At 36.4% G+C, this 26670-nt stretch overlaps 1 protein-coding gene and 1 pseudogene across 1 annotated transcript in view; both read right to left on the minus strand.

The window, feature by feature from the left end:
- SLC6A15 (solute carrier family 6 member 15) overlaps positions 1-20113 on the minus strand; it is a 52682-nt gene extending 32569 nt beyond the window's left edge. Inside the window, exon 1 of the mRNA XM_015152362.3 lies at positions 19873-20113. The gene's annotated coding sequence lies outside the window, so the exon portion shown is untranslated. The remainder of the gene's footprint in view (positions 1-19872) is intronic.
- Positions 1327-1475, minus strand: LOC114671237 (U2 spliceosomal RNA; annotated as a pseudogene).
- Positions 20114-26670: the final 6557 nt, after the last annotated feature.

Genomic DNA, 26670 nt, shown 5'->3' on the forward strand with positions numbered 1-26670 from the left:
CCAATGCATAATGAATATTCTGTTCATTAGTAACTAAACTTTTAGGACTGTTTTTCTTAATTCTTTATTTTTTCCTCCCTGACTAAAGCAGATCTTTTCTTATATATCCTTGATTTTTTTCCTTATAGAATTACATACACAATTGCAAACCAACTCTGTAAATTTGTCTTAAATATAATCTCTTCTGTTCAAATGTTTGTCATTCACTCATTTGATATTAATTGTTCTTCTTAAAAATTTAACCTAGTTTATTTTATTTTATTTTATTTTTGGAGACAGGCTCCCACTCTGTCACCCAGGCTGGAGTGCTGTGGCAAAATCAGGACTCACTGCAGCCTGTACCTCTCCCATAGATACTCTTGCCTCAGTCCCACAAGTAGCTGGGACTAAAGGTGTATACCACCACACCCAGCTAATTTTGTTTTTCCTTTTTGTAGAGATTAAGTCTCACTATGTTGTCCAGGCAGGTCTTGAACTTCTGGGTTCAAGGGATCCTACCCTGGCCTCCCAAAGTGCTGGGATTATATTGCATAAGCCATTGCACCCAACCCGTTTGATATTTATTGTGATGGGGCTTTATGGGATATAATAATCAATGAAACGTACAAAGCATGTTTTTAAGGATATTATATTTAACAGAGAGAAAGGGACATCAAATAACAATACTATAGTGCAGAATTTAAATGATCCAACATTATTACAACAGGAAAAATCAAGAATGTTGGATAAAATTAGAGTTGAGCACAAATGGAGTGAGGTCATACTCAAACATAAGGAAAAGTATAAATGAGATGAGAAATGGTCAATGTACATTATATATGTGATCAGTCTCTTAACAGCTCAAGAAAAACACTGTAATCACTTTGGGATTTTTTTTTTCCTTTTTTTATTTGTATGTTACATCTCCTATCCTTTTCCCCATTCAGACACAGACCGAGTAAGTATACAAGACATGTCTACAAATCAGCGACACCTTGTTAAAATGTGACTGAAAATATGAGCACTTATCTTCAAATCTGGATCAGGAAGCTTATGAAATGGTAGCCCAATAATTCTGCCCTTCATTTATGGAATAAAATATAATTTCTTAAGAGAGTTGCTATTAGATTGACATTCAAAGTCAAAGAAAACAGCTATCATATTTCAATCTACAATCTTAAGGAGCAAGACAAAGTGTTGGGTAACCCAATGGAAAAAAATTACTTAACTTACTATGTAACTAATTTGTTGCCTTTAGGTTGGATGATGTTTAGTTGTTTCTAAAATTAAAATATACACCCTAAGAGCAAACACTTCTCATTTAGGATTTGGTGAAGATTAAGAGAAAATTGTTTAGAAAATTGTGAAAGAGGTGCATTCCCAAAATATTTTGACTGATAGACACATCTCTAGAATAGGTGTAAAACTTCCCACAGTGATTAAACTGATAAGAACAGATAGTACACTTGATCTTAGCAAAAAGGCCGAGAAGTGATCACAGTGAATATTTCACAGAGGCCAACAAGGTTTTGATATGGAAATAATTCATGAGGTTTGACATTTTATCTGTTTAATTTATATTATTTTCCCCTACAGCTCAGTAATTATTAGTTAAATACATTAATAAATATAGCCATTGAAAAACTGAAATAAACAAATTTCTAGACAGTATTTGCTGGAAGAAAACAACAGGATCTATAAAAAATTGTGATTTGTAAGACATGAATTATCCAGAAAAAAAGATTTACATTTATTAAATTATCTGAAGATACAATGTGTTGGCATAGTAGCAAGTGATATATGGATAAGAGCATGGATTTAGTCTGATAAATTTGGAGTTGTGTCCTAGCACTACAACTTATTAATTGTGTAAAAGCTGATAGTTATGCCTCTCTTAACCTCAGTTCCCACAATAAACTTTGGTTTCTTACTCCTTTTGCTTTTTCCATACAGACAGAAAAGTAAGGAGGATATCCAAGCTTAGATACTATCATAGTAAAAACACTCAACATTTTAAAAAGAAAAAAATTTAAATAGTGTTAACCATGAATCTCCCCCAAATTATTATGGAAAATAGTATATCTCTTCTATACATTTCTATTCTTTGAACAAAATAATACACAAAGAAAAATCAAAATAAAAGGTAATACCTCTGGCAACTACTGCATGTTTTTTACACACCAAGTGAATAATCCTCACCAATTTAGATAAGATATCCTTTGGCAAAGTTTACACTTAAAAATTCTGATCAGACTAACTAAAGGTCATATTTTCTATTTTAAAAAATCAGTATCTAATGTAAACAAATTTTAAATGTAATATTATATCATAAACACTTTGAATATACTCATATACTATAGATATTGTATAATAACTCTAGCCAAACTTTATATAATAAAATACTTATTAAAAAAGGGAGTTGAAGTGAGTATTTGCATGCATTAAGAGCTCCCCTTCTAATATGAGCAAAAAAAAATAATGAATCCTTAATGATATTATAAATAAAATTATTTAAGCTCTCTTTTCTTACTATTTTGTTTACCCTCTCCCACTTCTTGGTCTTTCTGGGGTGGCTGTAGGAAGATAGGGGAAGAATTGTAATTAATATTAAAGTATTCACAATAACATGTAAGTCTGGGAGAAAATAAGTCATTGCCTTGAGAATGACATTGTTTATCTTACCCCCATATTATCAGTGTTTAAACTCATCTGTTGAATGAATGAACTGAAAGGTTTAAAGAATAAGATCATATAACTAAACAAGTATTGAGCACTATTAGATGTTTTCTTTTTTTTTTTTTTTTTTTTGAGATGGAATCTCACTCACTCTATTGCCCAGGCTAGACTGCAGTGGTGCGATCTCGGCTCACTGCAACCTCCACCTCCCGGGTTCAAGCAATTCTCTGCCTCAGTCTCCTGAATAGCTGGGATTATAGGCGCCTGTCCCCATGCCCGGCTAATTTTTGTATTTTTAGTAAAGATGAGGTTTCACCATCTTGGCCAGGCCGGTCTTGAACTCCTGACCTCGTGATCCACCCGCCTCAGCCTCCCAAAGTGCTACAATTACAAGCGTGAGCCACCGCACCCAGTTTGTTTGTATTTTTACTCCAAGACCATGCACCCACTGAACATAAGAATTCACTTCTTGTGCACAGGTTTCATACAGCCAAAAGTAAATAAATAAATTTAGTTTCTGAACAGATTTATTAAAACTAAGTATAGTGACAACAATTTAGAAGCCAGATCAATTTCAAATTTTTAAGAGAAACTTTCTTGAAGGATAACCATTTTTATAAATTCTAAAAGCCCGCCTAAAACCTTAGTCCATAAATGTAGTCTATAAACATAGACAAAAAAGAAAATCATAAGAGAGGTTGGCAATTGCCAAAAATGTGTTATAATTGTTACATCTGGGAATAGAAGAAGAAATGAACAGAATTGTCCAAGAAGAGAGATAGAGTGATAAAGTATCAGTGCTTGATAAGTCAAATGGACAGTGGTGGAATCAGTATCAAGTAACAGCACAGCCTCTGCCAACTTAGCAGCATCCATTTTTGTGACAGAGAATCAACTGAGGAACAAACTATCATTCACTGCACTTCCTCTGCACCGAAGAGTTGTAATACATGTCCTCATCATTATTTGGTAAGAGCCTCCTGTCTACAACTGTACAATAGAGGAGGAGTCAACAAAATATTGCTCATGGGCCAAATGAAACCCACCATCTATATTTTGTAAAAAAAGATTGTATTGGCACGTATCCATGCCCATAAAATATTGCTCATGGGCCAAATACAACGCACCATCTGTATTTTGTAAAAAAGATTGTATTGGCACATATCCCTGCCCATAGATTTACATATTGCTATGGCTGATTTTGTGCTACAACAACAGAGTTATTGTTATGGACTGTAAAGCCTAAAATATTTACTAACTCTTCACTGAAAACATTTGCCAACCTCTCTTTCAGAGAATAAATCTAAATGAAAAATGTGGAGTTCCCCAGTTCACTCCATTTGTACGGCACTACTTTCCATGTCAAAAAATATTCTAATATAGAACTTTTCTTATTCAAAATGAGTAGTTTCAAATAATGAAAAATATGTGTATGGAAATGGAGAGAGAGAGGTGATAGTGGACAGAGGAAGAAACATAAGCAAAAGACATATACAGAATATAAATATACACCGGGAAACAATATGCTTCAGAGTTACAAAGAAAACATTTATTTAAAATAAATTTCATGGAAGTGAACTAAAAGATTAACTGAAAGAAAAAGGTAAGTGGATGAACACCAGAAATGGGAGAATTCATCAGGGGACTAAAAATCACATTAGAAGCAACTGAAGGCCGGGTGTGGTGGCTCATGCCTGTAAACCCAGCACTTTGGGAGCACTAGGTGGGTGGATCACTTAAGGCCAGGAGTTCGAGGCCAGACTGGCCAATATGGTGAAACTCCCTCTCCACTAAAAAAATACAAAAATTAGCTGGGTGTGGTGGCGGGCACCTGTAATCCCAGATACTTAGGAGGCTGGGGCAGGAGAATCATTTGAACCACGGAGGCAGAAGTTGCAGGCAGAGGTTGCCGAGATCACGCCACTGCATTCCAGCCTGGGTGACAGAGCAGGACTGCGTCTCAAAATAAAAAAAAAATAAATAAAATAAAATAAAATAGAAAAAGAAACAACAGAAACTAGAATAAATACTACTGAAACTATATCTGAGACATGGAGGACAGATGTAAAGAATGTTCACAAAAAAGAAATGAAAAGGTACAAATATCTTAAAGTAATTTAGAAGAAAGCTAATGGAAACTGAAGTCAGCTAAAGGTAATCCAACAAACTTCTAATTGGTATAGCCAAACACAATAATACAATTAATAAAACACAAAATACTAAAAGAAAAGCAGAAGTTTTGCTTGAAGACTTGTATTTGCAAATAATAATAACAATATAGAAGAATAAACACTGAGAAATTACTAAGATAAAGAATTCTGAGGGATTTCAAGCAGAATTAGAAAGATGAAATTAAAACACTTCTCATAATATTCATTAATACATGAAATTAAAACACTTCTCATAATATTCATTAATTTCAATAAAACTAAGAGAAAAATACGTGATTTCCAATTTTATACCCAATTAATTTGTATTCCGATTATAAAAGCCACAGGCAAATATTCCTATGCATGAGAGAAATGATGAGTCCTGTGGGATGAAGGAGTGGGGAATGGAGGGAAAGACTAAATAATCATAAAATTTAGCCAAAGAGAGAAAACAAAGTAAAAGATCTTAGTAAAGAGGAGCCGTGTTAAAGAATAGAAGTGAACATTAATTTAAACAAGGAGATATGGTTTACATTTTATAGAAATTATGTGCAGGGGACAATTATGAATTAAATTATAAAAATAAAAGCAAAAATTGAAATGAGAGGAGAAAAAGAAATAAAAGTGTGAAAATATGCTCATCTTTCATGTAGGAAGTAATAGATACTGTGTAAATATGACTTGGTTGGGCTCAGTGGCTCACACTTATAATCCTAGCACTGGAAGGCTGAGATGGGCAGATCACTTGATGCCAGGAGTTCGAGACCAGCCTGGCCAACATGGTGAAACCCCATCTCTACCAAAAACTACAAAAAAGCACCTTTAGTCCCAGCTACTTGGTTGGCTGAGGCACAAAAATCACCTGAGCGAGGAGGTGGATGTTGCAGTGAGCTGAGATCGCACCACTTCACTCTAGCCTGGGTGACAGAGTAAGATCTGTCTTAAAAACAACAACAACAACAACAACAACAAACCTTATTATGTAAAAGAGGATAATGACCTTAAGCTCTTCATGTGTTCATATAATCTCTCCTATTTAATTGTAATGTGATATTATAAGAATCAATATGTGTTGATGTGAAAAGACATGTATTATTCCCAAATATTTAAATATAGATTTTAGAAAGAGACTATCTTGAGTGCATATTGTAACTCTGTCACTTATGGTTTTATGACCCTGGCCAAGTTACTAAACTGTGCTTCAGTTTCTTCATTTATTAAATGAGAACAATAATATACTTATCTACTAAAAAAGTGCATAAAGTCAATGTTAGCACACTGAGAGGACTCAATATATTCTCTCTTTTATTACTATGATTATCACAACACTATAGACTACAGTGATTTGTTGACTATAGTCAAGACTATAACTGATTTGTTGTATATGCTTCTGTAATATTAAGGACAATGTTAAGTCCAGAGCCAATGCTACATGTTTTAATTTTCTCCTTAACACAACTTTTTTGTTGTTTGTTTGTTTCAGATATCCATTGCTGCACATCAAATATTCTCTCTATTTAGTGGCTTTGAAAAACAGTTTAATTCGCTCATGATTCTCTGGATTAGCAGTGTGAATCAGGTTTACATGATCAGTTGTTCTTGAATTTGGTCCTGCACTGCAGTGATCTGTCAGTTATAAGGAGGTGGTCTAATATGGTCTAACTGACATTCTAGCAAAAGGCAAGCTATCAGATGGAGCACTTTGGTTTGCTTATAAGTAATCTCTCCAAAATACTAGCTGCAACTTGTTCATACTGTAGCTCAGATTTCCAACCGTAGCCAAAAAAAAAAAAAAAAAAAAAAAAAAAGAAGAGTCCAATGCACAAGTGCTACTGGAGCCTCTCTCTAGTTCACATTTGCTAATGCCTCATTGGCCAAAGAAAGTCTCAAACCTAAGTCCATGCTGATTCAAGAGTAGAGATAAACCTTACTTTTTGATGGAAGGGGCAACAAAACCCTACTGCAAAGGGTATGCGTAGAGAGGAAAAAAAAAATACTGCCACTATCTTTGAAAAAAATTCAGCATCTGCTTAGTTTCCACCTCCCTTGAGTTTTAGTCTTGAGGAGAGGCACAAAGAGACTAAAAAAGTAGGCATGTCATCCAATTCCATCAAAGGCATTATGCCCAGGCTGTAAATACTGCCGTAGTCATGGACTTTGGTTCCTGGTTTTCAGAACTATTTTCATTCTTGTCCTTTTCCATTTCATTGCCAAGCACCCCATTGTTTCTTTGAGCTCCTGTGGCTGCCAATATTACTTTTCTTTTGCCTCTTATCCAGCGTAAGTTTCTACAGATTGCAAAAAATTCCAAATGGCACACCAATTATGAATAAAAACTACTGCTATATTTCCATTCATCTATCTCTGTATATGAACATAAATACACAAATATGTTGGGAACTTCATATTATTTAACCCTGAACTTGTATTTACCTCTTTCTCAAGCTCTCATTTTTTGTATTGCTTTAGTTATCTTCATATATTTTTCAAAATAAATCCATTTTGAAGCACTTAAAACTAGATCCAAAATTTTTATAACCATGATAATAAATTTCCATCTCAGTGGTTCTTAACCCCAACCATTTTGCTTTTTGTGTTCTTTCTCAAGATTGTTTCACCTATTCTAGGTTCTTTGATTTCCACATATATTTTGAAATCAGCTTGACAATTTCCACTACAAAAAAAAAAACAGCCTACTAGGATTTAAAATTGAATTACGTTGATTTTATTGATCTATTTGGGGAACACTAACATCTAACCAATTGAGTTTTCCAGTCTATAAACTTGGTGTATCTTTTTATTTATTTCATGCCTTTAATTTATCTCAACAGTGCTTCAGAGATTTCATTGTATTGGTCTTAACACAACTTTTGTTAAATTTATCTCCGATTAATGTGTGTTTGGGGTATGACTGCAAATTCTTTTCTTAGTTACAGGTTTCAATTATATTTTGCTATTATGTGGAATATAACTGATTTTTAATATAGGCTTCTGCCCACAAAGATGCTAAATCAAGTTTTGTATCTTTCTAAGATTCTGGAGGACCTCCACTTACATAATCATGTCATCAGTTAATAATGATAATTTAATTTTCATTTGTATAATTGTTTACTTTTATATCTTTCTCTTGACTTATTTTACTGGTTAAGACATCCACAAAAATATTGACTAGATATGCTAAAGGCAAACATCTTCATTTATGTCTCAGTGTTACTTGAAAAGTAGTCAATGTTCCCCTATGTACAACGTTAGTTGGGCAATTTTTTCATAGATCCCTTTATTAGTTTAGATACGTTACTTTATATTCCTAGTTCAGTGTGGTAGTTATTTTGAATTATTGTGGTAAATTTTGACAAATTATTTTTGCCTTAATTAAGATAACCATATGAGTTCTTCATCTATTGATATGTAGTATCCCATATTCGCTGCTTTTGTATCTTAAAACAATCTTTCATTTATGAAACAAACCTCACTTGGTCATGATGAATTACTTTTTAATACATCACTAAAATAAATCTGCTATATTTTGTTATAGATTTTCTTTCAACTGCATTCATGGGAAAGTGGGTATATACATATATATATATATATATATAAATTTATTTTGTTCCTCTGGTTTTGATGGTGTCTTAGAAAGCTTTAAAATGATTTCTCTTTTATTTTCTTAGAGTATTTGTGTAGAAATAGTTTTATTTCTTCTTTAAAAGTTTGCCAGCACTCACCAATAACCCAAACCATCTAGGTTTGGGGTTTTCTTTCTGAAAATGTTTTAAATTAAAAATTCAATTTATTTCATTGATATACAGCTACTAAGATTTGCCTTTTCTTGTTTTACTTTTGGTAAGCCATCTTTTTGAGGGATTTGTCCATTTTACGTAAGGTGCCAAATTCATTGTCATAAAGTGTTCTATAATATTCCACAGTTTTTAAAACATATATAGAATTTGCCATCATATCTCATTTGTTTTGTTTTGTTTTGTTTTTTTTGTTTTTTTGTTTTTTTTTTTTTTTTTTTTTGAGACTGAGTCTGGCTCTGCCGCCCAGGCTGGAGTGCAGTGGCGCGATCTCAGCTCACTGCAAGCTCCGCCTCCCGGGTTCCCGCCATTCTCCTGCCTCAGCCTCCCGAGTAGCTGGGACCACAGGCGCCCACCACCTCGCCCGGCTAGTTTTTTGTATTTTTTAGTAGAGATGGGGTTTCACCGTGTTAGCCAGGATGGTCTCGATCTCCTGACCTCGTGATCCTCCCATCTCGGCCTCCCAAAGTGCTGGGATTACAGGCTTGAGCCACCGCGCCCGGCCCATATCTCATTTTTATTACTGATATTGGTAATAGGTCTTTTTCTTTGTTTTTATCTCGACCAGTCTTGCTATATAATATGTTCACTACAAAATTAACTCAATACTTTCTGCCATTCTTGTTCCATTTTTCAAAACTTTGTACCCCCCAAGCCATTGTTACAATCTCTTTTGAAATTATATTACATTTTAATTATATGCAAACACCTGAAGTAGCAGGTAGGTATCTGCATCTGACATAAATGATGGATGACTCAAACAGATGTCTGCACTGGCTAATTTTTGGCATTTGTCACAAGCTTAATATTCTATAATAAAGCACTAGAACATCAGTAAATTATCTCCCTGACTTTGACAACTCAAAACTTCACTGAAAAAAAAAGTTTTATTTAAATATGAACTAATCTGAATATGGAATTAATTATTTACAGATTCAAATGCAATTCATTTTTCTATTTTCTAATATAGGACAAAAATAAAGACCATCCAAATAAAATCAAAATTTTGACCATATTGTAATGCTCAAGAAAATTTGTCACCATATGCTGATTAGTTTATAGTTATGGTATAATTACAGAGAAAAAAACTTTCATCAAGAGATTTGGTGAAATACTGAAATAATAATCTTGATGAAAAATATGATTTTTTTTTGCAAATTATATCCCCTTTACATAAAATTTTTGCATTGAGCTATAAAATAAAAAATTATAGACCCAATCAAAAGGAAAGGAAAAAAATTTTTTTACAAATAACAATACCAAGTCACAATTTATCCTTCATTAAATATATACTTTTTTTCCCAAAAGGTGGACTATAAATAACACACCTGCCAGAATGGCTAAACTTTGCTTTTTAAAGTAATAACACCAAATATTGGTGAGGACATGTAGAAACTAAATCAATCACATGTTGCTGGTGGAAATGTGAAATAGTACAGTCACTGTGAAAAAAAGCTTGGTTACTTTTAACATTAATGAAGACTTCTCATAGTAACCAGCAACTATATTTCAGGGATATATCATAGAAAAATAAAATAAGACTTACAAAACTTGTATACTAATGTCCATAGCAGCTTTACTCATAATAGTCAAAAACTGGAAACTATCCAGTATGCATTTTAATGGGTGAATGGTTAAATTGTGCTACATTCACACCATGAACCACTACTCAGCATTAAAAAAAACTACTGATACATGCAACAACTTGCATGTACCTAAAGGAAATGATACTCAGTGAAAACAATATAAAAATGTCAATTTCAAAGAAATACATATATAACAATTTTTATATAACATTTGTGAAATAACATAATTATAGAAATGAACAACATATCCATGGTTTGAAGAGTTAGGGACAGAGAGGGTAAGTGGGTGTGCTTATAAAAGAGTAGCAGGTTACTATCTTCATTGTGGTAAGGGATACAAGAAGGTACACATTTTATAAAATTTCATAGAGCTATAAACATAGACATATTGTGGATTATGCCGCATCAATATGCTGGTTTTGATATAGTACTGTGTCTTATATAAGATGTTAAAGTGGTGGGGAAGTCAAGTAAATCGTGCACAGACCTCCACGTGCACCCTTCCGTGAAATTGTAATTATTTCAAAATTAATTATAATCATAAAGCAATTTCCATAAATTGGAGTATATTTTTGTTGACTTCTGTGAACCAAAGACAGACAATCTTTCAAAATTCTTTTAAAGATTTCTGAAGTAGAGAAAAAGTTTTTAAAACAAAGTTTTATTAACATATTAAGAACACCTCAGACTTAGGCATTATATTCATTTCCTGAAGATTGCTTTAACAAATTACCTCAAATTTAATGTCTCAAACAACAGAAATGTATTCTTTCATACTTCTAGAGACCAAAGAATCCAAAATAAGTTTCAGTCAACCAAAATCAAGGTGTTACCAGGTCGGTATTTTCTCAGGACGCTCTAGGGGAGAGTGTGAACCTTGCCTTCTCCAGCTTCTGGTGGCTGCTGGCATTCCTCAGTTTGTGGCCTCATTACTCCATTCTCTGTTTCTGTGGTCAGATTGCCTACTTCTTTCTACTTCAGTCTAATATCTTTCTCCATCTTTTTTATAAAGATGCTTGTCATGGCATGTAGGACCCATCTGGATCTTCTGAAATCATATCTTCATCTCAAATACTTTATCTGCAAAGACTTTTCTTCCAAATTAGGTAACATTTACAGATGTCAGGGAGTAGGAACTAGACCAAGCTTTAGGAGGCATACTTAAACTAATGTATACTATGTTTTCTAAAAATAATAATTTAAAGGCACTGAATATGTTTTATTTGTTCATAAATCCTTATAAAATGTTATTGGATCTTTCATAGTTATTTGCTATAGTAGGCTGTTTTCCCTTCTTTTCAATCTGGGTTAACTTTGAGCTTGCTTTGACCAGAAGGCAGCAGCAGTGAAACTATGCAAGTTCCAAGGCTATAGAAGCTCAGCAGTTTCTGCTTTCCCTCTTTTGGAAGCTAGGCACCATATTACTTCTCCCGCTAAAACCCCACATGGAAAGAGGGGGGGAGAGAGAGAGAGAGAGAGCGAGAGCGAGAAATAGTCTCAAGCAACCATCATCTGAGGTGAAGCTCCAGACATAGGAAAAAAGGTATTGATATTCCAACCCTAGCTGAACTGCCAGGTAACACCAATCAGAACAGATGAACCATCCAAAAGAGCCCAACCACCTCACAGAAGAATGATTTTAAAAAGTCATTATTTTAAGACACTATGTTGTAGAATGGTTTGTTGTGTAGCAATAGATACCTGAAACATTTGTCTATGGATAAGATTATGTATTGGATTTAACTAAAATTAAACAAACTTTACTGAAATTTAAAATACTGTCCAATAATCTTCACAATGTGGCTAGATCTATGTAGAGGATATGTGGTTTAGGTGTTTAAATACACACAGTGATTTTATTTTAACCACAAAATAGGTATTAACTTTCCAAGCCACATTCAGTGAATCATATGTAAAGATGCATATAGTCAATTTCATGCTTAAGGCATCTTGAAAATCATAAGTGAAATAGGAATTATCACCGCAAAATCTGCAGACATCAAAATGACCATGAGAGAATACTAACATAAACTCTACACACATACATTTAGTAACTTAGGTGTAACCAATCAGTTCCTTAAAAAACACAAACTACCATAACTTAGCCAATAAGAAATAGATCATTTAATAGCTATATAACTAATAAAGAAGTTGAATGCATAATTTTAAAACTGTCACAAAAGAAATCTCACTGGAAAATTCTACCAAACATTTAAAAAAGAATTAACATCGATTCTACACAATCTCTTTAGACAATAGAAGATGATAGAATAATTCGAATTTCATTTTATGAAAGCAGTATTACTCAGATACCAAAACCAGGCAAAGATCATAGTAAAAAATAGAAAACTACAGATCAATATTCCTAATGAATATAGACACAAAATTCCTTTACACAGTGTTAGAAAACAGAATTCAGCGATGTATAAAAAAACTATATTCCATAACCAAGTAGGGTTTATTCTAAGTATTCAAGGTTGGTTCAATATTCAAAAATCAATATGTAATATACAATAATAACAGACTAGAGGAAAAATCACATGACTATATTGATCCAGAAAAGACAAAATTCAATATCCATTTATGGTCAAAAATTAGGAATAGAAGGAAACTTTCTCAACTTGATCAACAGCATCTACAAAAATTTTACAGTTGACATTATATTTACCAGTGAAAAACTAAATGCTTTTCCTTCAGGATAAGAAACAAGACAAAAACATCTACTCTCACACTCTTATTGAACATAGTATTGGAAGTTCTAAGCAGTGGCATAAGGTAAGGAGAAGGAAATACAGTCACCCCTTAGCGTCCAAGGGGCATTGTTCAAGGACCTCCCACAAATACCAAAATCCTCAGATGCTCAAGTCCCACATTCATCTGTGTGTCCTGCATCCCACAAGTATTAGATTCACATCTGCATTGGTTGAATCTGTGGATGCAGAACCTAAGGATACAGAAAGCTAACTGTATAAGTCACATAAATCAAGAAAGGAGAAGAGTCAAGTTACAAATTTATGTATAAGTCACATAAATCAGGAAGAACAGCCAAGTTACAAAAGAGTTCCATCACATAAGGATTCCCTGTGTTGGCCTTTTATAACTACAACCACTTTGCTCCAGTCCCCAGGCTCTCCTTAACTCCTGGCAACCTCTAATCTGTTCTTCATGTTCATTTTTTGGTCATTTCAAGGATGTTATATGAATGTTAATAATACAGTATTCAATTTTTTTGCAGACATTCTGATTGTCTATATTATAAATTCTAATGAATCTACAAAAATACCTTCTAGAATAATAGTACAAAAAAATCACAGAATACAAGGTAAACATACACAAATCATTTATAGTTCCATATGTTAGCAATAAACAAGTGGACACAAATTAAAAATGCAATAGCATTTATAATCATTAAACTGACATAATTACACAAAAACGTAACAAAACCTGGATGGTACATTTTTTGCTGAAAACTACAAAGTGCTGATAAAGTAAATGAAAGAAGATCTAAATGTATGGGAAGATATGCCATGTTCATGGATTAGAAAACTCAACGTAGGAAAGATGTCAGATTTCCCTAAATTGATATATGGTTAAATGAATTCCTATCAAAATATCAGTGACATTTTTCTACAAAGAAGATTATTTCAAAATTTATATGAACAGGCAAAAAAATTAGAGGAGCTACAACAATTTTAAACAGAAGAATGAAGTGGGAGGAATGATTCTTTCCAATTTCGTGACTTATTATGTAGTTACAGTAATGAAGTCTATGTGAGGTTGGTGAAAGGATAGCCAAAAATGAATGTAACAGAAGAGGCTACCCAGAAAGAAGTGCACACAATATGCCCAATTAATTTTTGATAAAGGTCCCAAAGCAATTTCAATGGAGAAAAAAATAGCTCTTTCCACGAATCGTTCTGGAAATAATTGGACAACCCTAGGCAAAAGTATAACCCTGAACCTAAACCTCACACCTTATAGAAAAATTAATTCAAAATGAATCACAAACTTAGGTGGAAAATATAAAACTTTAAGAAACAAATCATCAGATTAAATCTTTGAGATCTAGAGTTAACCAAAGAACCCTTAGACATGACAAAAGCAGGATTCAGCAACACAAAAACTGATAAACTGGGCCTCGAAATTTGAAACTTTTGCTCTGTGAAAGAACCTATTAAGAGGATGGAAAAAAAAAAAAAAGCTTAAAAATGGAAGAATATATTTGAAGGTCACAAAGGACTGTTGTTTAGGATATATAAAGAATTCTTAAAACCCGACCGTTGCCGGGCGCCATGGCTCACGCCTGTAATCCCAGCACTTTGGGAGGCCGAGGCGGGCAGATCACCTGAGGTCAGTAGTTCGAGACCAGCCTGGCCAACATGGTGAAACCCCGTCTCTAGGAAAAACACAAAAATTAGCCGGGCGTGGTGGCAGTCGCCGGTCATCCCAGCTACTAGGGAGGCAGAGGCAGGGAATTCTCTTGAACTAGTGAGGCGGTGGTTGCAGTGCGCCAAGATCGTGTCATTGCACTCCAGCCCGGGGCACAAGAGCAAGATTGGTCTTGGGAAAAAAAAAAAAAACTCAACTGTTGCCAGCCGCGGTCGCTCACACCTGTAATCCCAGCACTTTGGGAGACTGAGGCGGGCGGATCACGAGGTCAGGAAATCGAGACCATTCTGGGTAACACGGTGAAACCCTGTCGCTACTAAAAATACAAAAATTAGCCGGGCGTGGTGGCGGGCGCCTGTAGTCCCAGCTACTCGAGAGGCTGAGGCAGGAGCATGGCGTGAACCCGGGAGGCAGAGCTTGCAGTGAGCCGAGATCTCGCCACTGCACTGCAGCCTGGGCGACAGAGCCAGACTCGGGAGGAAAAAAAAAACAATAACCCACCATTATAAATAAAATAAGAAAATAGGTACAGACATTTCATTGAATATAATACATGAATGACAAATAAGCACATGAAATGAGGCTCGATATTATTAGCCATTAGGTAAATGCAAATTTAAAATACAATGAGATGTTGCTATATACCTATCAGAATGGCCAAAATATAGTGACAACCAAATTCTGGCAAGGATGCAGAGAAAATGGATTAGAGGTTGCCAGGAGTTAAGGAGAGCCTGGGAACTGGAGTGAAGTGGTTGTGGTTATAAAAGGCCAACACAGGGAATCCTTATGTGATGGAACTCTTTTGTAACTTGACTGTATCAATGTCAATATTCTGATTAGGAAGTTTTCATATAGTTATTACAAAATGTTATATTTGCAAAATGTTATATATATTGTGTAAATGTTATGACACAATGTTATATTGTCAAGAGCTTACAAGAACTCTGTGTTATTTCTTACCAACTACATGGGACTCAACTCCCATCTCAAAATCAAGACTTTTTTTAATACCCTAAAATTATGCCTTTTTTTTTTTTGCTGGTATAATTGGCTAACTTTATTGAATCAAGTACTAAATATGCTTCTGCAATATAATTTTATTACTAAAACTCTGGAAAGAGGAAACTTTCTTGTAAATTCAGAAACAACAACAAAAATCAGGGAGTAGTCAAAATAATTATTGACTTTTGTACCTTACGAATTCCATGGCATATGATGAATGAATAAAACTCTACCAAAGGTGTTCATTTGCCTCTGTCTTCACTTTAAAATATTTTATGTATTTATATTTTGAATACAGAATACTATAATATGGTATTAAAGGGCACAGAGTAAAGAAATATATATATCTTCCTACCCTTCCTCCCTAGAATATACTGTACCATCTGTACCTCCCAATAAGTAATCAAAATATTCAATAAATATTTTCTGTATATACTAGCATATATATATGTGTGTGTGTATACACACTTAAACACTCTCTATATATTCAAGCTAATATGTGTTTTCTCCCCACCAGCCCCCAATCTGCTTCTTTTTACACAACAATTACGATGTGCATAATTCTACCTCTTAGTTTTTCACTCAAATAAATTCTTCGAAACTTTTGATCTCAATGTAATAGCTTCATTTAGAAAAGCTTCTGTATGATATTGCTTGGTATAGGTATACCATATATTTAGATCACCGCTGAGAATTTGCTACTACAATGTTCCAACAAATTACTTTGTATATCTTGCATCTCCATATCTGTAGAATAAACTTCTAGAACTGGAATAGCTTGATCAAAAGGTATGACGCTCTTATAGTTTTGATAAATATTACCAAATAGCCCTTTATAAAAATTGTGTCCATTCGCACTATCACCAGCAATACATGAGAGTACCCTCTTTCTTCTGCCCTCTTCTGTATAACAAATAATCTCTTTGATCTTTGCCAATCTGATAGGTGAAAAAGTTCCCAAAGTATGCATTCTATTTAAAAATAAAAATCAATTAATCTTATGTGAAAAGATACCTTAGCACATTAATCACAAGGAAATAAAGTGACCTTCAAGGCTGAACACAACTTACAACTCTGCCCTGTGTCAAGTGATACTATGCATTTAAAATTGCCCTATATCCCAGTTTATTTTTAGGGCTTGTTGTCCACAGAAAAAGAGATGATAATTACTGGTCAAAGTTAATACTTAAGCAGATAAATATATCAAAAATTATTTAGTAAAGAAGAGTAGTGTTATAAGTAAGGGGGAAATAAATCTAATGATTCCTGCTGTGTAACCTTGAATGTTGTTCATGCATCCAACTATGCCTGTGGATTTTTATTAATACCATCTGCTGAGAAACCATTTCAAAATCTACTCTGCAGAGCTGCATAGGAATATACTAATATATCCTATCATGCATATGTATGTAGTAATAAAGAATTAACACATACTCTTCCACAAGGTGAGAGGTCCACTGAGAAATGAAAGAAAAGTTTTTAGGAGCTTTTGATAGCCACCAAGGTCTCTTTTGGGTCTGCCATTCTAAGTCAATGATTGAATTGCCTAGATGATATAATCCAGAGTTAAAAAGGATGCAAATATCTTACCTATCACATACACATTTTATTTTATGATAGGAGAAGCATATTTACAATTTCAACTATGATCACTGGGTAAGGTAATAACTATGAATATGGACTTTAGATTTTAGTAACTAGTCTGACTTATTTTAAATGTTTCAGTAGGTGGTAAGGAAGGCATCTCATCTGATTATTGGCATCTCTCATAACTGTTATCCAGTTTTAAGATTCTGTATTATTTCATATTTATTCAGTGATAGAGTACTTATCTCCTAGAAACATATAAAAATGCTTTTATTTATTCCATTAAAATATTATATCTTGAGTTAACTATATTAGAATCATAAAATAATTTTTCAATCAAGTATATAATGTGCAATCAGAAAGAAAAAAGCTTATCAACAGTAAAGTATTATCTTTCTTTAAAAATCCTATTCATTCCTGTCATCCTTAAAAAAAAAAAAAAGACTGAGAAAGCTTTATTTGTAGAAAAATGGTTAATAAATTCTGTTTTAAATTTGTTGGGATATGTTTTACTCCAACAAATACACATGGATCATTGATGATTCCATGAAAAGGCAACAATCCACAAAAATAAAATCACCAGATTTTGATGGTCGAATATCTTGAATTTAATATGAAAGAAAAAAATACATACTGTTTATTAGTCCAAACTGCACCATGCTGTAAGCTCCCTGCTGTTTTGCAGACCTTGGTCAAAGCGAAACATTTCACAGGGGTTCGAGCTGTGAGAAACATCCCGTCTAACCAACTGTCCACAAGGGGGACAAAGGCCCAACTAAAGAGACATCCCTATCATATCTTATTGGACAAAGGTCCAAGGAACACCCTGAACACCAGAACGACATTCCGCCGGAACAAGGGCCAGAACCGCCTCTTCATGGAAGCATCTTATCAATATCCCGCCGGGCAGCAAGCCATACTGCTCAGATCCCTTCTGCCCATACCTTTAAATTGACCCAGCCTGTAAGTGGCAGCGGGCTCTGGCATTAGCCGGGTCCCCCACTTCTGTAGGTTTTATGCTGGACAGAAAGCCTGAATTTGCTGTTGAGCCGCCTTCTTTCTGTGTGTGTGTGTGTGTGTGTGTGTGTGTGTGTGTGTGTGTGTGTGTGTGTCTTTCTTTAACCCTCGCCTTCCCTTCAAAACCTGACACTGTTCAAAAAAAATTTAGTCCATCATTAAGCATTTATTAAGAACGTACAAGTCAAGCCCAGTACTAGGTGCCTAAGACATAAGTAGGTCTGTATTTCAGCACTGTTCTTGCAGAAATGAGACTGGGTAGGTGAGGGGCTTGAAGAGGGTTGTGTCTGCAGAGAATAATTCCTCAAAGCAAACACTTTGTTGCTGGTGTCGCGGAAAAGCAATCAGGCATTGACAGGTAGAAAATAGCTTTTACAGGATGGGCTATGAGGAGACCAAAGGCAGCATGTAAAGCAAATCCTTCATTTTTCCCATACGTCTTAAGTAGTGAACTGCAAGGATGGTGCAGACTAAGATTGGGTCTACCTTTAAGATCTGGAGGGGAAAATGGCAAGACCAGAAGAAACGGTCGCAGACTCATTTGCATAAGCACCCAAACATTGCTTACGTCACTGCGCCGGAGTCCGGACCCCGCCCCGTCTTACTCCAGCCTTTCCCAGCTAGGGAGGAGGATGGAAAGGGAAAGCGGGAGGATGGAAAGGGAAAGCGGGAGGATGGAGAGCGCGAGCCTCGGGGCTTTGCTTTCCTCAAATGCATATCAAATGCTGCTTCTCAGCTCAGGGAAAATAATTCCCGCTCCCGCAGCCTGTGCCACTGGGTGGGTCATGCCGGCCCCCGAACGCCTCGGGCGTCTTGATTCATTCTTATGTATCACGCTGGTGCGCTACGTTAGAGTGCAAGATTTTCCCTGTACTCAATACCGTCTTCTTCCCAGTCACACACAGAACAGCCTAGTGAAAGAAAGGTAGAAACGATCTGGGTTTCTAACTGATTCCCATCTTCTTACAATCCCAGCAGCACCACCCTCACCGCCACACTCTCAAATTCCAGGTGCGCAGAAACACAGGAGCCGTGACTTCTCCAGCAGCCACGTGCCTTTCGCACGGCGAAAGGCCCCCTTTCGGGCCATTTATCACAGGATACCTCAAGCAAAAGGGAACTGTGGTCACGTGAAAACACTCTGTCCTCGGTAGTCGCCTTCAGCCTTTGCAAAAGCGAACGGAAGCGAACGAGGAATAAAGCTCTCTGCTCTCCCCGCCCCATCGCCCACCTGCACGAGGTTTAGCTTCCAATTCACCTCGCGCCTCTCTCTGCCCCGACCCTCCCAACTTTCCTCTTGGACTTCCCCGTGTTGGACCCCACCCTTCAACCAACCCCGACTTGACTTGGAAACAAGTAGGTCTCTGGGGATGCTGTGGGCAATTTCCACGACGGGAAGGAAGGATGGCGGCACGTTTCAACCCATGTGCTTCCCCTTACATGTGCAGCCTGTCGCCCCCCACCCTGATTGTGCAGAGGTGCAGAGTTAGAAGGTTGCCCGCCCAGCCCAGCTTCTCCCTCCCAGGGCTTTTGAGCTGCCCTCCCTCCTCCCACCCCAAGACGCAGCGAGTCCTTCCCGGCATCCGTCTGCCAATTCGCTCCCTGTGCTGGTGCCCAGGCTCCTGGGTGGCTAATGGCGAGCCCCACCTCATCCCCAGTTGTGCCCTTAGCGTAGGCGCTTGCCATTACCGTCAGTGTGTCTTGACCAAGCGCCTTTTGCTGCTTCCACGTCCCGGCAGGAGCAGCAGCAGTCGCGAAAGGGTAGGGTCCAGGTGGCTGTGACGGAGGCCGCAGAGGAGCTGTTTTCAGAGAAGCAGCTTCTTGTCTAGGATGGGACCAGGAGCTGGGTTTTGGGGGTTGCTGCCCTGCAGGCTGGCAAGGAGAGACTCGTGAGCGCCTGTGTGTCTGCCAGGGAAACAGCACGGGATACAGGCGCGCGGGTGCGGGTGCGCGTGTGCATGCGTATGTGTGTGCGCGCGCGCGTGTGTGTGTATGTGTGAGGGTGTGACGGAGGCGCCCACGTGCCCGGCCCGCCCGTGTTGCGGGCGCCTACAGGCTGCAGGGGAGAAGGGTAAGCTGTGGGCGGCGGCGGGGCGCGGAGGGGTAGCCAGGAGAGCCGGCTGAGCTCCGCACTTCCCCGCCCCAAAACCCACTGATGCAACGGCCACTGCGGCTGCCCAGCGGCGTCTTCCCAGAGCCCAGGGCTGTGCCCGCCCGATGCGGGATACAACTGAGGAAGCCCGCTCCAAAGCAAAACAAAACAAATTCCTCCAGCCATCCCGTCTTTCTCCAACCCACTCAAACGAAAGAATGGACACCAGTTACCCGCCCCTGACTTTTGCCTCAGTGAGAATAATAATAGGCATGGTGCTACCTGGCACCATGTGAATATTCTCTAAGAGTCAGTAATGGGACTAGAAAAAAATGGGTGACCCGAAGAACCCTTTTCCCTACCTATCTCCACAAGCCGGCCATTTCCATCTCTTGCGAAAGAAAAAGCCTCTGGGCATTGGCTTCTCCGTCAGGCGGTGGCCTGATAGCGCTCAGTGATTCCCTCCAGGTTATGAAAGGCCGTTTTAGAAAGCTGGTCCTCCCTCACCTATGGTGTGTTGGTGCCTCAGCAGCCGACTCTTTTCCAAGGGGTCTCATTAGAAGATGAAGCCTGGCTTACCTCTGCTGACAATCAAGGCATGATCGTAATTAAGCCACGTGGAGAATTCCTAAAATATACATCTCTGAACACAAAGCTTAGCCTGCTTTTGAAAATGGCTGAACTGTCCCCTAAACAGTGCATATGCTCTAGGGATGAAATTTTCCGTCCTTGAAACATTCAAAATTTAAAAGAAATGCAAAATGAACCTAGAACGTAGGTAAAAGGTTAAGTAACTTAGCAAAGTACATTTTTCACTTCCAGATTATTAATATTACTCTTAAAAATACTTTTGTGCACTTTGAGGCCTTTTAACAATCCCTTAGATTTTTACAGTTCGCAACCAATTAAGATTGAATTAAATAAAAAAGGCCATTGCAGACAGGTTTTTCATGCAGTGAAAAATCTCTTGGAAAGAAATCACAAGACCTAAATTTCAGGTCAGAACATTGCTACTAATCCTTAGCTTTTAAAGCAGCCAAGAGAGCTTTTTCTCAGACTCTCTTCCAATCCCAACTTTGAAAAATTAAAAGTTAAGAAATTAAATTAGATTTGATTCCCTGATACCCCTCCCCTGCCATAAGTAAATAAATGCTCTTTGGTAGATGCACCACAGGAAAAAATAAAAACAGTCAAAATAAACCTTTTATAGAAATTTTTTGCTTTTTACTTCACATTTTGGTGACAGGCAAATATTTAATGTTGATATATAAAGAAACTGAAATACAGTACCAACGTTATCAATAACAACTGAGAAAATTTTAAGAAAATAAGGAGATCTGTGTCCACCATGATCAGGATTAGGATTATCTGTGGGAAACAAAGTTATCCCTATGCTGGCAGAAATAGTTCACGGTAGTACCAAGAAGTACTGAAATTATTTCTCTCTCATGCGTTTTCACTTATGTCTGATACCTAATTCCAATACATACGCATAGGTCCCAAAATATTTGTAGAGTGATGCCCTCCATAATGACTGATACTAAGTTGTGTCTCAATGCCAATGAAGAGAAGTAGGAGAAAGGAACTATTGTTTTAAGCTTCCCACTAAGTACCTGGGGCTTAATAATATCTTACTTAATCCTCTCAACTAATCAATGAGGTGATTTTTCCTAATTTAGAGATTAGAGAGAGGTGATACTCAAAAAAATTGCAAAAAGTCAGACAACTTGTTCAATGACAGAATGGAGAAATAAATTCAGATCTGCTGGCCTCAAACTTCATGTATGTTTATACTATTTTGTACACCTTTAACAAATTTATATATTTTTAACAGGAGGAAAGAGTGGAATCTCAACACATGTGGTAGGCAACTTTGAAAACAATAAATAGAGGAAGAATAGAGAGACCCCAAAAGGAGAGTCTGGGAACCCCAGCCAAAGGTAAAATGTATCCATTTTTAAAATTTAACAACAATGAGCCTTCAGAGATTTAAAATTCAGTTGCTAATATATTTTAGGCTAATGATCACAGAGTTCTTTCTGTTTCACTATGGGGCAAAATAGCCAACATGGTATTGGTGTGGGAGGAAGAGGCAGCACACAAAAAGGAAAAAACAAAAAAACAAAAAAACAGAACTTGGAAGAATTAACTACAAGTTAAGGTAGACTAGTGCTTCTAGCCACACTGTATTTCATAATATTGACAAGATTCATTAAATGTTAATTATGTCTTTGCAATGTACAGAATAATTTCAATATTTTATGAATATATACTTCTTAATTCTTATACCAACCCTGTGATGTAGGTCTAGTTATTACCAAACATTGTCAAAGAAAAAACTGAAGCTTTGATTGTCCAAGGTCATACAGTCAGAAGGCATCTGTTAGATATTGTAAAAATAAAAACCTGCCCCTATCTAAATCACTTTCTGAAATTGATACCTGCTTTCAAGCAATTAACATTACACTTATTATTTTTAAAATCTGATAAAAGATCACATGAAGGAAAAGAGTATTCTCTTTGACTAGAGGAGAGAAGGAATCTGACTCACCAAGCATTTCTACCTTATTTCTTAAACCAAATCCCTTAGAATAACAATGTTATGTAAAAACTTCCAAAGATGTAGCACTAGAGTTCAGAAAAATAATTCAAACATTTACATTTACATAAAGGATGATTTTAAAACTACAATACTAAAAAAAAAAAAAAATTGAAAACAATTCACATCCTAAGATTACATTAATTCATTTGCTTATATTGCTATACGTGCAGTAGAGTATATTGTGAGGATCTTTTTTTTGCATTGTAATACAATTTTTAATTCTAATGTCCTCCATGCCAAATGTCGTTTGAAATATGGTCTCCAAATTTTTATGAAACCAAAGTCTGCACAAGCCCAAAATATCCGCTGAATATTCTGTTCTGTTCATACTACTGATAAAGAGCTGAGAGGTAGATGCAAGGAAAGTAGGTTCTCTGATGTCTCAGTAGGTAGAGGATGGGTTAACTGAATTGACAAATGCCAAAGTAATCAAATCAATTTTTTAACTAATTGATTAAGATAGTAAAGCAATTAAGACAATGTAGAAAATGATTGAATTTTGCTGTTTCTGCACTTTGAAGATAAAGCCTAAATGGCCCTGGCAAGTAAAAATACCAACACAGCTGTCATTTTTTTGACAGAGAAATGCACCCCCTACCTCTGTGAACTGATTATAACCACTAAGTTTTTAAGTTGCTCTTTTATTATAATGTTTAATATAATAGCAGACTATGTCTCTAAAACATTTTATGTGTGTCAGGTACTATGCTCAGCATTAGTCTATATAGCTACTTAAATAATCCAAAACCAAAATATTTAATGATATTTGTTTTGTATAAAGTATATGAGTTGCCTTTTATTTGCTGCACAATCTCACCGATATATAGATTCTATAGGCTCCATGATTTTTATACTTCTAAAAATAATTTGAATACAAAAGTGATACTTGCTCATTGAATACATTTCAATCTATGAACTTGTACATGGTGAAAAGTTAAGGCCCCTGTGTTTATGTTCCCCTGACTTTGAGGGGGGGTCCCAGGAAAAGGGTAGAGTTAGATTTTAAATAGAGTGGTCAGGGTAGGTCTCACTGAGATTTTATTGGTGCAAGGACATGAAGGATTTGCAGGAGTTAGCCTTATAGATATTAGGAGATGCGGGTAGGTTCCAGGTACAGGTCAGTGAAAAGGGTCTTTTCAGTCAGTTTAAAAAGATTGTAGGATCAGTGAATAGACCGTAAAAGAAGAATTTAACTGGTGTGTTTGAGGAAGAGAAAGGAAACCCAGATATTGCAAAGATGTCTTACTCCGTAAAGATAAGCTTATAGTTTTTATAATTTAATTTATTTTATAAAATTCATATTCATAGATTTTCTGTTATTGAACCATGCTTGCATCCCTGGAATAAATCCTACTTGATTATGAGATACTATTCTTGTTTATATAAATGGATGGACCCATTTTTTTCATATTTTTATAGAGTTTTTCATCTATATACATAAATGTAATTGGTAAGTGATTTATGTTCTCCTTATAAGGTTATTCTAGCATTGTAAAATGAGATCCAAAGCTTACACTTCTAGTCTCTCGAATACCCTTTTATGAGATAGACATTGTTTCTTACTCACCTGAGAAATCAAGGAAAAGAGGAAAGGGGTAAGACAAAGATATTTTATTTATGCTTTTTTTTTTTTTTTTTTTTTGGAGACAGAATCTGGCTCTGTCATCCAGACTAGAATGCAGTGTTGCAATCACAGCTCACTGCAGCCTCAACCTTCCAGGCTCAAGTGAACCTCCCACCCCAGCTTCCCAGGTAGCTGAGACTACAGGTGCATGCCACCATGTCCAGTTAATTTTTTAATATCTATTTATTTATTTATTATTTTGAGATGGAGTCTCGTTCCGTCACCCAGGCTGGAGTGCAGTGGCACAATGTTGGCTCACTGTAACCTCCGCCTCCTGGGTTCACGCGATTCTCCTGCCTCAGCCTTCCGAGTAGCTGGGATTACACACCACCATACCCGGCTAACTTTTTGTATTTTTAGTGGAGACAGAGTTTCACTATGTTGGACAGACTGGTCTCGAACTCCTGACCTCGTAATCTGTCTGCCTCGACCTCCCAAAGTGTTGGAATTACAGGTGTGAGCCACTGCACCCGGCTTAATATTTATTTTTGTAGAGACAGGGTCTCACCATGTTGCCCAGGTTGGTCTTCAACTCCCGTGCTCAAGCAATCCTTCCACCTTGGCCTCTAAATATGCCAAGATTACAGTTGTGAACCACAGTACCCAGCAATATGTTTTATTATTTATTCAGTTTTTCTGTTGGTCTATTCAAGTTAACTAGTTTTTCTCGAGTACATGGTAAATGTTGGCAGTTCATTTATTTTAAAGTGTTCATTTCACCTAATTTTTAAAAGTGCTTCAATAATTTTTATACTATTTTCTTTTGAATTTTAAATCCTAGATTACATTTATAGATATATGCACTTCTCCATATGATTGGTTTCAACCTTTTCTTCATTTCTCTTTTAATCTGTTAAATGCTAAACGTTATCTGTCAGGCTTTTCAAAGAAACAGCTATTACTATTTTTTTTTTTTTTTTTTTTTTTTTTTTTTTTTTTTGAGACGGAGTCTCACGCTGTTGCCCAGGCTGGAGTGCAGTGGCGCGATCTCGGCTCACTGCAAGCTCCGCCTCCCGGGTTCCCGCCATTCTCCTGCCTCAGCCTCCTGAGTAGCTGGGACTACAGGCGCCCGCCACCGCGCCCGGCTAATTTTTTGTATTTTTAGTAGAGACGGGGTTTCACGGTGGTCTCGATCTCCTGACCTTGTGATCCGCCCGCCTCGGCCTCCCAAAGTGCTGGGATTACAGGCTTGAGCCACTGTGCCCGGCCAAAACAGCTATTACTATTACTGGTGTTATAATTTTTTATTTTCTGTAAATTTCTTTTCTTGTGTTATTTATATCTTTCTTCTACTTTCTTTGAGTTCAGTCTTTTTCTAGCTTTTGAATTCGAACAAGTGCATTATATTTTAATTTCTACATTGCTTCAAGGTTATAATTTATTTTATGATATAGCTTTAGCTGCAACCTAAACATTTTGGTTATATAATACTTTAAGTGCTCATTTAAAATAATTTCAGGAGTCTCTCTGAACCTATTCTGGCTTGAGGAGGCTACCCTAAAAAATAATAACCATAATTTCAATTATTATTTGCTTAATTTATAAGCATATTTTAAACTATTTTACTGTTTATTACTTATAGTTACATTTAAGTCATATAACTTAATCTTTATGATATCAATTCTGTTGAATTTGTTGAGACATTCTTTGTGGCCTAGTACTTGCTCACTTTCATTTACGTTATCTATGTTGGCTTCCAAAGAGTATGTATGTTTTACTTGTTAAATCCAGCTTATTAATTGTGGATTTTAAATCTTCAAATATGTAGCATAGAGTTTTAAGACACATATGATTGCATAATCCTATTCCAACTAGATTTAGATTTTTATTTGTTTGTTTGTTTTGAGAAGGATTTTTGTTCTTGTTGCCCCAGCTGGAGTGCAATGGCACAATTTCAGCTCACTGCAACCTTTGCCTCCCGGTTTCAAGCCATTCTCCTGTCTCAGCCTCCTGAGTAGCTGGGATTACAGACATGTGCCACCACACCTGGCTAATTTTGTATTTTTAATAGAGAAAGGGTTTCACCATGTGCGTCAGGCTGGTTTCAAACTCCTGATCTCAAGTGATCCACCGACCTCAGCCTCCCAAAGTGCTGGGATTACAGGTATGAGCCACCATGCCTGGCCTAGATTTAGTTTTTTGTTGTTTTATTTTCTTTTTCTTCCTTTC

Source organism: Macaca mulatta, chromosome 11 (genome assembly GCF_049350105.2).
Source record: "Macaca mulatta isolate MMU2019108-1 chromosome 11, T2T-MMU8v2.0, whole genome shotgun sequence".
NCBI lineage: Eukaryota > Metazoa > Chordata > Mammalia > Primates > Cercopithecidae > Macaca > Macaca mulatta.